This window comes from Struthio camelus, chromosome 7 (genome assembly GCF_040807025.1).
Source record: "Struthio camelus isolate bStrCam1 chromosome 7, bStrCam1.hap1, whole genome shotgun sequence".
Classification (NCBI taxonomy): domain Eukaryota; kingdom Metazoa; phylum Chordata; class Aves; order Struthioniformes; family Struthionidae; genus Struthio; species Struthio camelus.
In genome coordinates, this window is record NC_090948.1 from 2,495,581 (window position 1) to 2,508,428 (window position 12,848).

The 12,848-nt window shown below is 45.1% G+C and overlaps 1 long non-coding RNA gene across 1 annotated transcript; it reads left to right on the plus strand.

The window, feature by feature from the left end:
• Nucleotides 1-308: 308 nt before the first annotated feature.
• LOC138067883 (uncharacterized) lies at nt 309-3,667 on the plus strand. Its single transcript, XR_011142321.1, has 4 exons — nt 309-849; nt 2,102-2,329; nt 2,415-2,525; nt 2,964-3,667. It is a non-coding gene; the product is annotated as an uncharacterized lncRNA (long non-coding RNA).
• The last annotated feature ends 9,181 nt before the right edge of the window (nt 3,668-12,848 follow it).

The window sequence follows — 12,848 nt, forward strand, 5'->3', positions numbered from 1 at the left end:
AGCAAGCTAACCAGAGCCTTTATCATACCCCCGTTAGCCGAGCGCGTTTCGGCCATCCGAACGACTAGCCTTTGCGCTAAGCGGCGAGGCAGGGCGAGCCCTGCAAGGAGCGCGCAGCGTTGCCGAAATAAATTAAAAAACAAATTTCAGCGCAACGCTACTGGGCTCTGAAGGAGCGAGTCTTAGCGTAAAGCTTAAAATTACGTGGTGTTTTTTTTTTTTTTTTTTTTAGGCGGTGAGGCCTGCTGCAGCACGGAGGCCGAGGCAGCCAGCGCGGCGAGGCTTCTTCGCAGGAGCATCGCCCCTCCGCTTGCTGCGTCGCCAGCGTCTTAGTGCCCTTCCAGCGTTCCCCTAAAGCGGGCTTCGAGCATCGCTGAAAGCACTGCGCGCGGCAAAGGAGCAGGAAAAAACGCGCAAGGGCTGGCGGAGACGGGCGCTGACGACCCACCGCCAGCAGGAAGGTAAAAGACAAAGGGCTGCGGCGGTGCCGGCGCGGTTGCAACATGCAAATCCCCCGCCGGCCTTAAAAATTATGGGCGAGCGCTGAGGACTTCTGGAAAGGGTTCAAACAGCAATTTGAGCTGCGCTGGGAAGCCGCCGGGGCTAGTAAAGCGGGAGATGAGTGAAACGCGCCTCCCGAAAGGAGACTTCTGCCCTCGCTGCGGCAAGCAAGCCGAAAGTACGGAGTGACCCTTAGCCAGCAGGTCGGAGTTATTGGTGGGGATTTGACACGTTTTCCTGCACGTGTGAATATTAGCCTGCCTTGATGGTTTCAATGCTGCCTTGCGATTGCTGCAAAAGCCCTGTATTTCGCCGCATAATGCCCCGCGTAAAGGAATTCGCAGGCAGGTAAGGTTGCCCTAACTCGCCTGAAGTGCAGAAATGCAGAGCCAAAAGCGTGCAGGCTGACGCGCGAACCCGCCTAGCGAGGGCTCAAAACGCTAGAAACGCGCTTTCTCGTTACGGGGTGTTGTAGTTGGCCATTAAAAAGCAACTCCGATGTCTGTATTTATGCGACGTTGCTGCTCCGGGAACGTAAGCAGCGGGTCGCAGTTTAAGCTTCGGGAATTCCTCGTTGTCGATAAAACGCATCGATTTCAGCGTAGAGCATTGAGTCTTAGAGAGCCTCCAACGCGTGCGACCCGGAAGATGGGGTTTTTTTTGTTTTTTGGGAACCTGTGTGCGCGGACGCCTCTGCTGGCAGGCCTGCCTGACACTCAGCTCCGAGCAGCGGCGGCGAAGCGCTGCTGCTCGCGCTGGTGGAGCGGGACGCGGAGCGGGGCTTCGCCAGCCCACCAGCCGCCCCCAGCGGGAACAGAAACCGCGGGACGTGCGGGGCCTTTCGGGCGTCTTTAGGGGAAAGACGTCTTGCAGAGATTTGGTCCGACAGCCGTTGGCCAGAATAAGATGAGGATGAGCCTGGAAGGGGAAAAAGAGCCGCCAGGAGGGGACAGGGGACGGGGAGGAACGGGGAACTTGGTGACCTGGTCCGGTTCTGGGCTGCGTAGGCTACACGGCGCAGCCTGTTTTAAGGATAAAAAAGGCCGGGGGGCAGCGGCGTGCGCTGCTGCCCGCCCCAAACCCTTGCGGGGAGCGGGAGGGAAGGCCTCATTACTGCGCTGCCCCTGTGGTGTTTACTTTAGAAATTGCTTCGTGCTAATTAAATATGTTGCCTTTCAAAATGTGCCTTGGCCGCATGGAAACGCTTCGGTGTTTGTGCCGGGCTCTGAATGAATAACGGGGAAATGTTTGTGTTCAAGGTTTTTATTTGCAAAATCCCTTGAATAAATTAATGGATTGTATCGCTAGGCGTTAGTGGTTACGTATGGGGATACCCAGTAGGTAATTTAAATGAGCGGTTAATAGGATAACTGTACAAACCTCTGTAACCGCATGCAGGCAGATATCCTATTTGGACTTAAAATACGATTCCTTATCAAATGTCGCTGTTGGGCCTCGTGCCTGCGACGGGGTGTCCCGGTCGTACGGCACGAAATCACCGCAGAGGCACAAGGCGACTGCACGCTGCCTTCGCAGCTTCGACTTGTACTTTTGCCTTTTTTACTTCTCTGGTAACCCCATTATTTTTGTCCACGCTCAGAGCTCTGACCTGTGCTACACGGAAAGTTTAGAGATGAAGTCATTTCTGGTTTGAGTTACTGGAGAGACTTTAATTCATCCAGCTGTGCCTGCTCAACAACAATTCCAGCATTCAGCATTGACAACGCACCATCGGCCCCAGAAATCAAACAGAAAAGCAGCCCGTGTTGAAAGGAACACTTAGAAACCCTTCTCATTTGTAGAATTTAACATCATCAGAACAGTAAATGTAAGTATGACCAGAAGGGATACTGTACACTCATCAGCACAGGCATTTTAGAGAAAAAAAACCAGCCTCTTTTTTTTTTTGCCAGAACGTTAATGAAAATCCCAGAGGAAATATCATTTAACATAAAGGGTGCGTCTCGCGCGCACTGCAGTGGCGGCAGGGCCAAGCCATAGTGCCATCCCCGCGGGAACCGCAGGTAAGCTCTGCTCTGCGTGGGAACGACGGCAGTGAGACACAAACACACACGCGCACACACACACACAGAAGACATCTCAGTGTGGTGGCAACTCCAAAAATCAGTGACTTCCACTCCCGGGCCATGGGGAGGAGCCCAGCGGACCTGCCGCGTCCATGTCACGCTGCTCTTCGACCGTGGTGTGGGGATAAGCCCGCAAGTTAGGAAAAAGCGCAGCTGAGTAGCCGATTTGCTGATCTTTTGAATATTCAGGTATCAGCAACGCTCGCTTTTCCTCCGAAACGCTAAGAGGAAGCAGAGGAAGATCCTTCCTGGCTCCTAGTTGTATGGTTTTGGGGGATTTCTGTGCGGTCTCTAAAAAACTTGGTCCAGCGATAGTGGCAGAGTTTCCTTTTAATAACCTAATAAATATATTTGATTGATTCTCCTGTCTTTCAGTGGCATCTGGCATTAAAATGTGAGTGTGGCGCTAAGCAGCCGACCCCAACACCCTTCAGAGCTGAGAGGAGAGACAGTGGGTGGCTTTCAAACAGGATTCCCAAACCGGCAGCAAAACGAAGCCCTAAAAGGGTCGCTCTGCTGCGTGCTCAGCTGCAGTGGTTTGCTGAGAAGGACAAGCCCGACCCGACCTGACATACCTGAGATACTGCTGCCACTTTTGCTGCTAATTTTGCATCTTGCAGCTCGCGGTTTGCCAGCGTTCATGGACCTTTTTCAGACTGGGAACGCCGTCTAAGTTGTTCAATCGACATTTGCTTTTAAATGTCTCTGTTTTCACTTTACATTTGGTGTAAATGGACTACGTTTGTATAACTGCCTTTTACGTATAAAAAGCAAATTCTGGTAGTCGGACAAGCAAGAAAAATAGCGAGCGAGCATGCAAATCACTTCTTTTCCCTTTAAACAATACGTACTGTACTGCCGGCATTTCCCCAAAGATCCCGCTCCAGCTCCACGTGGTTGAAGTCTGCTTTACCCTTATATGAGGCAATGTGACAAATGATTTAGGGGGAAGTAATCTCTAATCAGCATAACTTCATACCACACAGCGCAGAATTATTGTCAATTTAATTCTGTCTCCTCGACACAAAACTCTGAAGTGTTTCTTCCAGTTCAAGTTTTGCAGCTGAATAATAAATAAAAGAGGGTGCAGAACAAGTACTGCATAATGTAATTGTACCCTCTTTGTTCTTGTCAATCAGTTTTAACGCGCGTTATGTAGTCATGGATGTCATGATGATAATATTCATGGTGGCTGGCTTGGAGTTTCGGCACAGTCGTGTTATATGAGAAAGTTCCTTTAATCGGGAGGTGTACAGCGGAGGTTTCAGGTGCTTTATAAAACTTTGACTTCCCTTCTACTACAAGGCGAAAAAGCACAATAAGGCATGCATGAATTGCCAATAAATCAAAGGCGTGCTTTTTTCTTAATTCCTATTTTGACATGTACATACATAGCATTTTTAAGAGATAGCTCCAAGGTAGCTTTTCAGTCCCTGATCAGATCATGAATTTAATTAATTCAGTGTAGACATGTCATAGATTTAAACCCTTTAGAATTACATTTTTAATACAGATCTAGCATTTAATGTCCTTTTTCATTTTTTTCTTGCGAAGTAAAAAAAAAAAATCCTTTAATACTCTAGTAGCCATTTTTCCCTCTTATTATGAGACTGTGGTTCACTCCTAATTATGTGGCTGCAAATTATTTACTGTAGTTTTAAATTAAGGAAGGAGACAAGTAATCCAGTGTAAAAAACACTGTTCCAACTTCAAGAAGAAATGAGTGTGTGTGTTTAATTTCTCTTTAGGCATACAGCTGTACAGTCACTGTATAATGGAAGGTTTGAGACAAAATGGTCCCCCACCACCTTACCTCCGTGTAATGCAATTTAGCTTCATTAAATTACTGGAGGGCCAGTTACTTAAGCAGAATATTGATTTTCAGTCTGGGCCATGTTTAACATAATTCTGCGTAGGCAACAGCCAATTCTGCATTTGAATCTCGCACCCTAATGGAATTAGAGGCTGCAGCTGACCACGGGCGAGCCGGCCCCGTGGCCACCCCGCCTGGCCGCCGCCGGCCTTAACCCTTTCCCCGGCGTCGGCACGTACCCCGTTTCTTCCTCCAGGCTGCCGGCGTTTATCTGGGGATGCGTAGCCCAGAGCCGGGATTCGGTACAGCCAAATATCGGCGGGGCTATTCTGTTTTCCTTTGGCAACCTATAGCGCAGTCTATGTAATGACGGAACTGGGCAGAGGCAACGTCAGATACGAGCTTGCCGTCGGTTCCTGATGTGTGGCCCCAAATGCTATTTTCTAAACCCGCCGATTAAACGATGGGTTTTGCTGTAATTAAAGCACAGTAAAATGAACCAACTATTCCGCAGGAAAGTATGTTCTTCGCATTGCTGGCTTGAAAGCTAGTCATTATTTTTATTTATTGTCCTCTTTAATGATGAGGTACAGTTTACAAGCCATTGAATAATAATAATTTAAAATGGCTCCCAGTGAGTTATAGTTTGTCGGTGTTTTGGAATTTAAGTAGTGTATGGGGAGGGATGCGGGTTAATGCCCGCGTTAACGGGTGGGCATGGCAGGGTGGACGCGATGCTGCCCCCGGGTCTTAGAGCTTTTGGGAGTAACAGGGTGTAAGATGGGCTCTCACAGACCTCAGTTTCCAGAATGGTTTGCTCACTGGATCCCCCCCCAAACTAAATTAATTGAAATACCAAAGCACAGGAAATATGCGTTAGGGCTCTGGTTTATGCTGGTTTTTGTCTTTAAAATTTACCAGCTAAACATTCCCCTCAGATCTCCTTGGAGCCCTGGGGACTGGAACATAGCGTCTTTCCAGAGGTACCAAACACTCTCTCTGGCTGTTCTTGCGCAGAGTTGTGCTCATAAGACCATTTTTCAGGAATACTGCTCTGTGGCAGAGAATTGCTTGAGGGCAGCTTAAAATGTTAGATAGGAAGAGCCTCTATTTTAAAAGAACTTATCTTGGCCACTCTTTTGTATGCAGCTCATACTCCACTCAGCTCCCCTAGAATAAATTGATTTTTAAAGTTCTTACCACGGCATTGACTCTGCAATGACTCGAGTTCGTGCTGGACTCGAAGCGCCGTGCCCTGTCCCGTTGACTTCAGTGCATTTCCTCAGGCCGCGTTGTTATTTAAATTGATCCCGATCATGCCCTGTGTTCACTTACCTCTGCCAAAATAGACCCAAGCTGCCACACGCGTCTCCAGTTTGGGTTCCAGAGTTGGGGTTGTGACTCCAGCCCATCTGTGTGTAGATGTAGACCTTTGAAGAACAAATTTGGGGAGTAGGAAATGAGGACACAGGTGATGATCTTGGTTACAGGTTTGTGGCTTTGTTTGAACATTTCTCTGGGTTTTTGAAACACAAATGCTCATATAAGTTAAGCAAATTCGATCACTAGAAGTGTGGCAATGTGTCAGGAGTGTGGAGAGCATGTTTGTGCCGTGGTTGTGGCTGAGGGAAGACCCGGAAACCAAACCCAACCAGAGGAACTTCAGCAGCTCTGCTGAAACAAGTGAAGCGAGCAGGTTTTACCTCTTGCTGAAGAGAAGCTTTAAAATAGCCCAGCTAGCTCTTAAAATAGACTCAACATCACTGAGCAAAATCTGGGACGCTGATTTTAATGTGGCTGCTAGAGCAAAGCCTGGAAATTGGAAGTTAACGCGTCGCAAGTCCGGCCGGAGGTTTTGCAGAGCTGGCTGCCGCTGCTGTCACCAAAATGCAGTTGTAGCCTGGCGGGGAGACGCTCGTCCTGGTAATTCCTCGGGCCTCTGCCTCTCGTGCGGTCACTTCTTTTTCTCTTGCAACGCCTCTGCTTTTTGGTCCGGGAGGAAACATGCAATGTGAAAAACCAGTGTGTCGCTGGCAGTCGATAATTGGCATCCACTGCATGGCTTCAATCAAATGCATTCACTCAAACGCATTGCAATTGCCTGACTGATGACCGTGTGCCTCCTCGTGACATCGAGCATCATTTGCTCCCTGCCCAGACGGCCCCTAGTCTTCTATTGCTCCCTGCCTCTTTGCGTTTCATAGGAAACGACAGTGAGCACTCTCTTCACGGCGCCCCATCGTCTTCTGCGCCGTTGTAATCCTGATCCCAAAACGGTGACAGATCGGGTGATACCAGCCTGTTTGGGTTATACGCTATGAAAGCGAGAGGGCACGAGATACCCAGGGAGGCCTGCGCTCAAGGAAAGTGAAGGAAAGCAACTTACTGGAGTTCCTTCTCTCTTCAAATTTGTACCCTTTTCCCACCACTTTTTATCACATTGATCCAGTGGGTAAGTAGCTCCATCGATTTCAGAGGAATTACTTACACAAGGAGGTGATAGGCATTATATACAAGGAAGCAGAATCTGGCCATATATAATTAATATAAATATGTGCATAATTTAAAGCTGCCCCAGGAAAGCCTTAAATTACATGATAACCGTGCAGACACTGGCCTAGGAAGGAAAACATGGGGAGTCTCTATTAGTGAAATTAATTATATGTAAGATTGTCTTCAATAACCATGTGGGAATGATTAAGTAATCAGTCAAATAAAAGATTTAATAACAAATTCCCTATCAATTATACAAGAACACCCAGTAAAAATTAAGTAAAAATGATTTTCAACGCATTAATATTAACATTAATAGTACTGAAAATATTATAACATAATTAAGTGTAATTTCTTGTAGCAAAACATAACAGCAAAATAAACAAGGACCCTGAAAAGCATTTTCTGAAGACACTCAGTAGCCTGAGACGTGTAACAGAATAAGGAGGTTTAGGTCTCCAGGTGCCCTGGACGACCCCTGCGCAGACGAGTGCTGCCACAATGCCCGAGTCACAGGAGGCGGTCCACAGTGCTGGTAAAATAAGCCTGTGGTGATGGTTTTGCCTGCACGCCTGTGTCATCACAGCCTCTGTCTGAAGGTCCAGGTGATAAAAGGTAATGGAAACTAATCTACCAGATCTCCCAAAACGGGGTTGGCACAAACTGGAGGTCTAGAAAGCTTCGAAGAGATTCAGTTGCACCTGCAGTGGCTCCAAGGGCAACCTGCATGCTCTGGTTGGAGCTGCCAACCTGTTCTTTTCTGGAGAATTTTCTAGGCCTATATACAGGTTGTTTCTCCCTTTCAGCATTTCATTTCTTCATTGTTGAAATGATGAAGTTCAGGACGCTCTATCACCACTATTGCCCACTCTGCCACCGGGGGTGGGAGCCGTCTCATTTTACTGTAGCCTGCTGCAAGTTAGATATGTATTTTAGGCTTTGCAGACAGCATCTTTCTGTAGCTGGTGGAGAGAGGGTGACACCATTTTATTCACCTCTTTAAAGATGAGATTAATTGTCCTGTGGAGGTATCTACCTCTCTTTATGCTTCAGATGACTAATTTAGACTAGAAATCTAAATTTTTTAGATGGCCAAAAGTCAAAGTGAAAATACCCATTTGACAGAGCGGTCCAGAACTCACAGAAGTCAGTGAGGAAATTTCTATTAATTTCAGTAGGTGTTAAATACAGTGCACGCTGCAGTTTCCTAAAGGTAAAAGGCTCTGGTTACGCTGTGCGAATAGCTGTAGTGGGCTGTATTAATAATCCGCCTGGTCCAATATCCTGTCTCATTGGCTGATAGCTGATGCATAAGGAAGAATATAAGAACAGGGAGCACACAGAGAGATTTTCCCTGACTATTTTGCCGGCTTCCAGCAATCTGTATCTGGGGGACTTCACGAGGCAGAGGTTGTATCTTTGTGTTTAACAGCCTGTGAAGGACCATCTACATTGCAATTTAGCATTCAGTGTGCTAGTTTGGATGCTTAAAGTAGTGTAGGTGTCGCCGAACGGAGCTTGCTCTGTCTCATTTGCACTGTACGCTGCTGTGACCAGGCACCTAACAAAGTTAATACCAGCACTGCCGCACCATAAGTCAGTGTGCCACCTATATATATGTACATGTTTGATATCATGTGAAGATGTTTCTGAGACAGCAGCATACCTGTGAAGGAATAAAGGCGGCTATAACTCTATTTGTTCATTCCACAAAGTGTCCAAAACCAATGAAAACAGATCTAGGGATGGCAGAGATTTGTGTTTGGCACAAATTGCATCTTTTTCCCTATGAAAACATTGAAATAAGGGGATTTGATCTAAGCATTCCTATGGAATTAGGAATGGCCAACTCGTGTGATGGTCTTTGCAAGAAGAACCCATCAAACTAACTAATAAATGCTGAAATAGGTTGTAATCCTAGTTAACTGTAGAATTAGGTTTTGTAGAAACATTTTGAGGTGAGAGATTTAACCTTTCAAATGGGAAAAGGAATTAAATTGCTTTTTTTTAAAAAGGTACGTATTAAAGACAAAAAGAGAAAACAATCAAAACTGAAAAGTCCTTCTTGGTACATTTTAACAGCTTTACAACAATTCTGTAACAACACCTTCTGTTTTTCTCATAAAACCATGCTTTTTACTGGAGGTAGGATACAGCTATATTAAATAAGGGAGAGCTGTGAATATGTTTCTCTGTAAGTACCACAATATTCCTTTCCATGCTGGGGTTTTGGATACTGTGTTTTTCCAAACCAAATAGAAAATTTCCCATCCCTTTTACAGTGATTGCTAAATGGAAGGGAATTGACATCTACTTGGGCTTGCAATATTTTATTTATATGCAATATTTTACAGGCAGCAATTCAAGTGAAAATTGAGTTTCTGAGTCATAGTTAATTAGTAAATATTCTTGATTTATACACGTGTTCTACTAAGTTGCTTTGAGGTCTTGAATCTAGAGAGTGCTGTAATATTTTCAGCAAGGATATATAGTTAGAATAATGTGGGGCTTCTTTTCTTTTTTTTTTTTTTTTTTATCAAAATCTGAGAAATAACCTGCCAAACCAATCATTCATTCCCAGGAGTCTCACAGAAGGCCTGGATGTTAATTGCATTTAACCTAGAACAGCAGAGCATTTTTTTTTCTTTATACAATAACTAATATGTAAACTACTGTTGCACTTTGAAATTACTTTCACTTAAATTCTATTATTGAAGCTCCACAGTGGAATATATCTAGGGTCCATTTCATTAAAAAAGACTAATTACACTGGAAGTGTGTAACATAGCCGCCAATCTTTCTCTATATGACTGAAAAATGAACATTCAAGAGATACAGTATACTTATTTGCACTGGCATTCGCGAGAAAGGTTTATGCGAGGATGCAGTAGAGCCCCGAAATGAAATTCTGGTTGGTAATGAAAGGACACTTCTGCTTTCCCATAATAGCCAGAATTTACACGTATTGGCTGACAACGAGGACAGCAGAAATACTTTCCTTTTTATTCCCGTTGATAAAAGCAAGCGAGCAAAAGGCAACGCTGCAACACCAAGCAACACCAATCTGCAGCAGATGCGACCGTTCCCCGGCTAGGGCTGCTCGGAAAGCGGCTGGGGAAAGAGCAAGAGCAAGGCTGAGGACGCCAGAATCTAAAAATTTGACTCGAAGGTGTCTCGGTGTTCGAAACCCTGAAGCCGAGCTCCCTGTGCCACCCTCCTTACCGCTGGAGCGACAGCAATACTGAGCTCCTTCCTCTCACATGCTTGTGCCTCCATGAATTTGACATAACAGCAATTCCCCCTCTTTTTTTGGCCTGTTGGGGTCATGAAAAATAAGTACCTAGCACAAGAAGCAAGCCTGTGAACATATACTCAGCCCAGTCCCCAAATAAGGTCTGTTAAAACATTGCAGAAACATTAATATCCAGAACATGATGGTTTATATTTCAATAGTAAGGCATTCCTGCCAAAAATATGAGACCTTTATAACTTGTTGGCACTGAGAGTACAACTGACCTTGTGCTGTACCGCAATAACTTGTTATTCTGTAATCCGTCTTCTTTCGTTGGTTGTTTCGTCCTGCGCGTGGCCGGTTAGGGAGTCGGGGGAGGAACGTGGGGCTGTGGCCCCTCCAGCGTGCCAGGACACCTGGACTTCTTCACGCAGAAGTAAGAGGACCCCAGAAAAGAGACAAAATGTCTACTTCGTACTTCCTAGTGCTTCCAAGGAGAGTAATACAGGCTAAAACCTACCTGCAATAAGGACTGAATTTGCTGTGAAAAGAGGTACTGTTAGGTTTATGGGGAAGGGAAGTCTCTTTTGTTCTGTAATTGTGTCAAGTATGGAAGAGTCCCTGTCCTGCACGTTGCTGAAATAATAACAGCAACAACAACAACAAAGTTTGCTGGTGTGAAAACAGAGGAATATGGGATTTATAACTCTTGTAGCCTCGAGCTCTTTGCCGAAGGAGACAAAACAATTCCTGTTGCATTGTCTGGGCAAAACTAGTTATCTTGCCAGCTGAAGAGAGAGAAAATATTCTGTTAGTGGACTCAATTTCAAAAAATGCTTGACTGGTTAATAGTACAGTATTCATCTGACACCTATTAGTGGTTTAAAAGAGACCTGGGTGCATGTTGCAGGCTCCCAGCTTTATCTAAATAATCTGAAAGTCCTGATTCATTGATTTGTGCATTATGCTCATAAAGACATTACATTTGAACTTGATATGAAATAAAATGCTTCGGTCGGTCAATACTCTTCAAGGAAGCACTCGAAGGCGTCTGTGAAAGGGTCGCCGACCTGCGCCCTGCGCCGGGACCGCGGCTGCCTGGGGAGAGACCTCGCCGCACGCGGTCCGTGAACCTGCCCTCTGCCTCCTTCCCCGAGCACCGCACCAAGCAATAACTTATTACGAGGGAGTGTTTTCAATAGTGCATACACGGGAAAACATCAAAACAATGCAGCTGGAAATAATCGCCCTTAGAGATGAGATTGTGTTTTATTGCTTCTTTTACCAGGTATGCGGTGCTCAATATTCAAAAATGAGGGCTTTGAATAAGCCGCTTTAGCAGGCTTGTCTTTGCCCCTCGCACGCTCCTCGCGCGTGAGCGGCCCGTTCGGGTACCGCGCTTCTCACGAGTTTGGGTTTCACCAAAACCGAAAGTAGAATTTAAATATTTACTTTTCAAATGGAGACAACGAATTACTTGTTTGCCTTTACTAACAATTTACTTGTTTGCCTTTGTCCCTCTAGGAGTTTTAGGATATTATTTTTGAACGTGAACTTCTTCTCGCTAAGTGTCACCCCAAGCTCCTTTGGGGCCGTGTCTGCCCTCGTGATTTACCAGAATCAAGCCCAGAAAGAGCTGTGGCCATTCCAGGAGCCTCTGTTTTTTGTGCTGTGGCACCAGACTTCGGGGTGGTGGAAGCGTGGATCAAAATTCTTCAGCCTGAGTCTTTTTCTTAACCCAAATCCAATTATGAGATTTTTTGCAAGGTCGGACCCATTGAAAGCTTGATCAGGCTCTGGGGTTATCAAAAACGTTATCAGAAGGACTATAACACTCTTGCTCTCCAAGCATGTGCGGTTCCTTGTGCCGTATGGACCCGAAGGCCGGGGATATCCTTCAAGGGGAGGCTCGTACGTGGCGGGAATTGAGGGGCTCTGCTGAGACAAAGGAGTTTGTTTGTAATCAGAATTCCTTTCATGAAGATGGTGATTTATAGACATTTCTAGAAGCAGAAGTGCTCTGTGCCATTATTTAAAAGGCTAGACTTTTTCAGAGTTATTTATAAATACCAATACAACAGGAACAGTTTCTAACTTCACCCAGAAAGACGCTATTCATCATATAATTCAGTGGGAAAATAGAAGATCTGTAGGAAGTGGCAGGAAAAGGGGAGCCTTCCAATGCAGAATCTCATCTAGCTAAAAACAAGTGACATTTTCCTCTTCTGAAATCAAATTGCAAAATGTAAAATAAGAAGATTTAAAGAGCCGGTCGTCCCAACACCATTTTTTTCCAGGTCAAACCATGCAAAAAACTCGAAAACTCACAATGGAGCAACTTCCATTTTAGATCAGTTTCTCCTCCTCTAGCATGGTCTATTTATTTTTATTGGTTTGTTTCTCATTAAATCCTTCAATTACTCTGCAGTGTAAAATGGTGAAATTATTGGCATGTGCCACTTTCATCATGTATTTGAGTTTGCTTATTACACTTGCAGAAAATGCTTGAATGGTATTAGGCTCTGCTGTGGATTGAGACAGAGTTAATAAATATTATTTGGTGTTTTTTCCCTGAGAAGCACTGCTTTTCTTGATTGTTTTTTACAGTTGGATTGGGAATATTGATTTATTCACCACTGTTACAATAATTGTATACAAGGAACAAAAAATGCAGAGGTAACATTTCATCAGCTCAAACAGATTAATTAGTTGTAGTAGATTA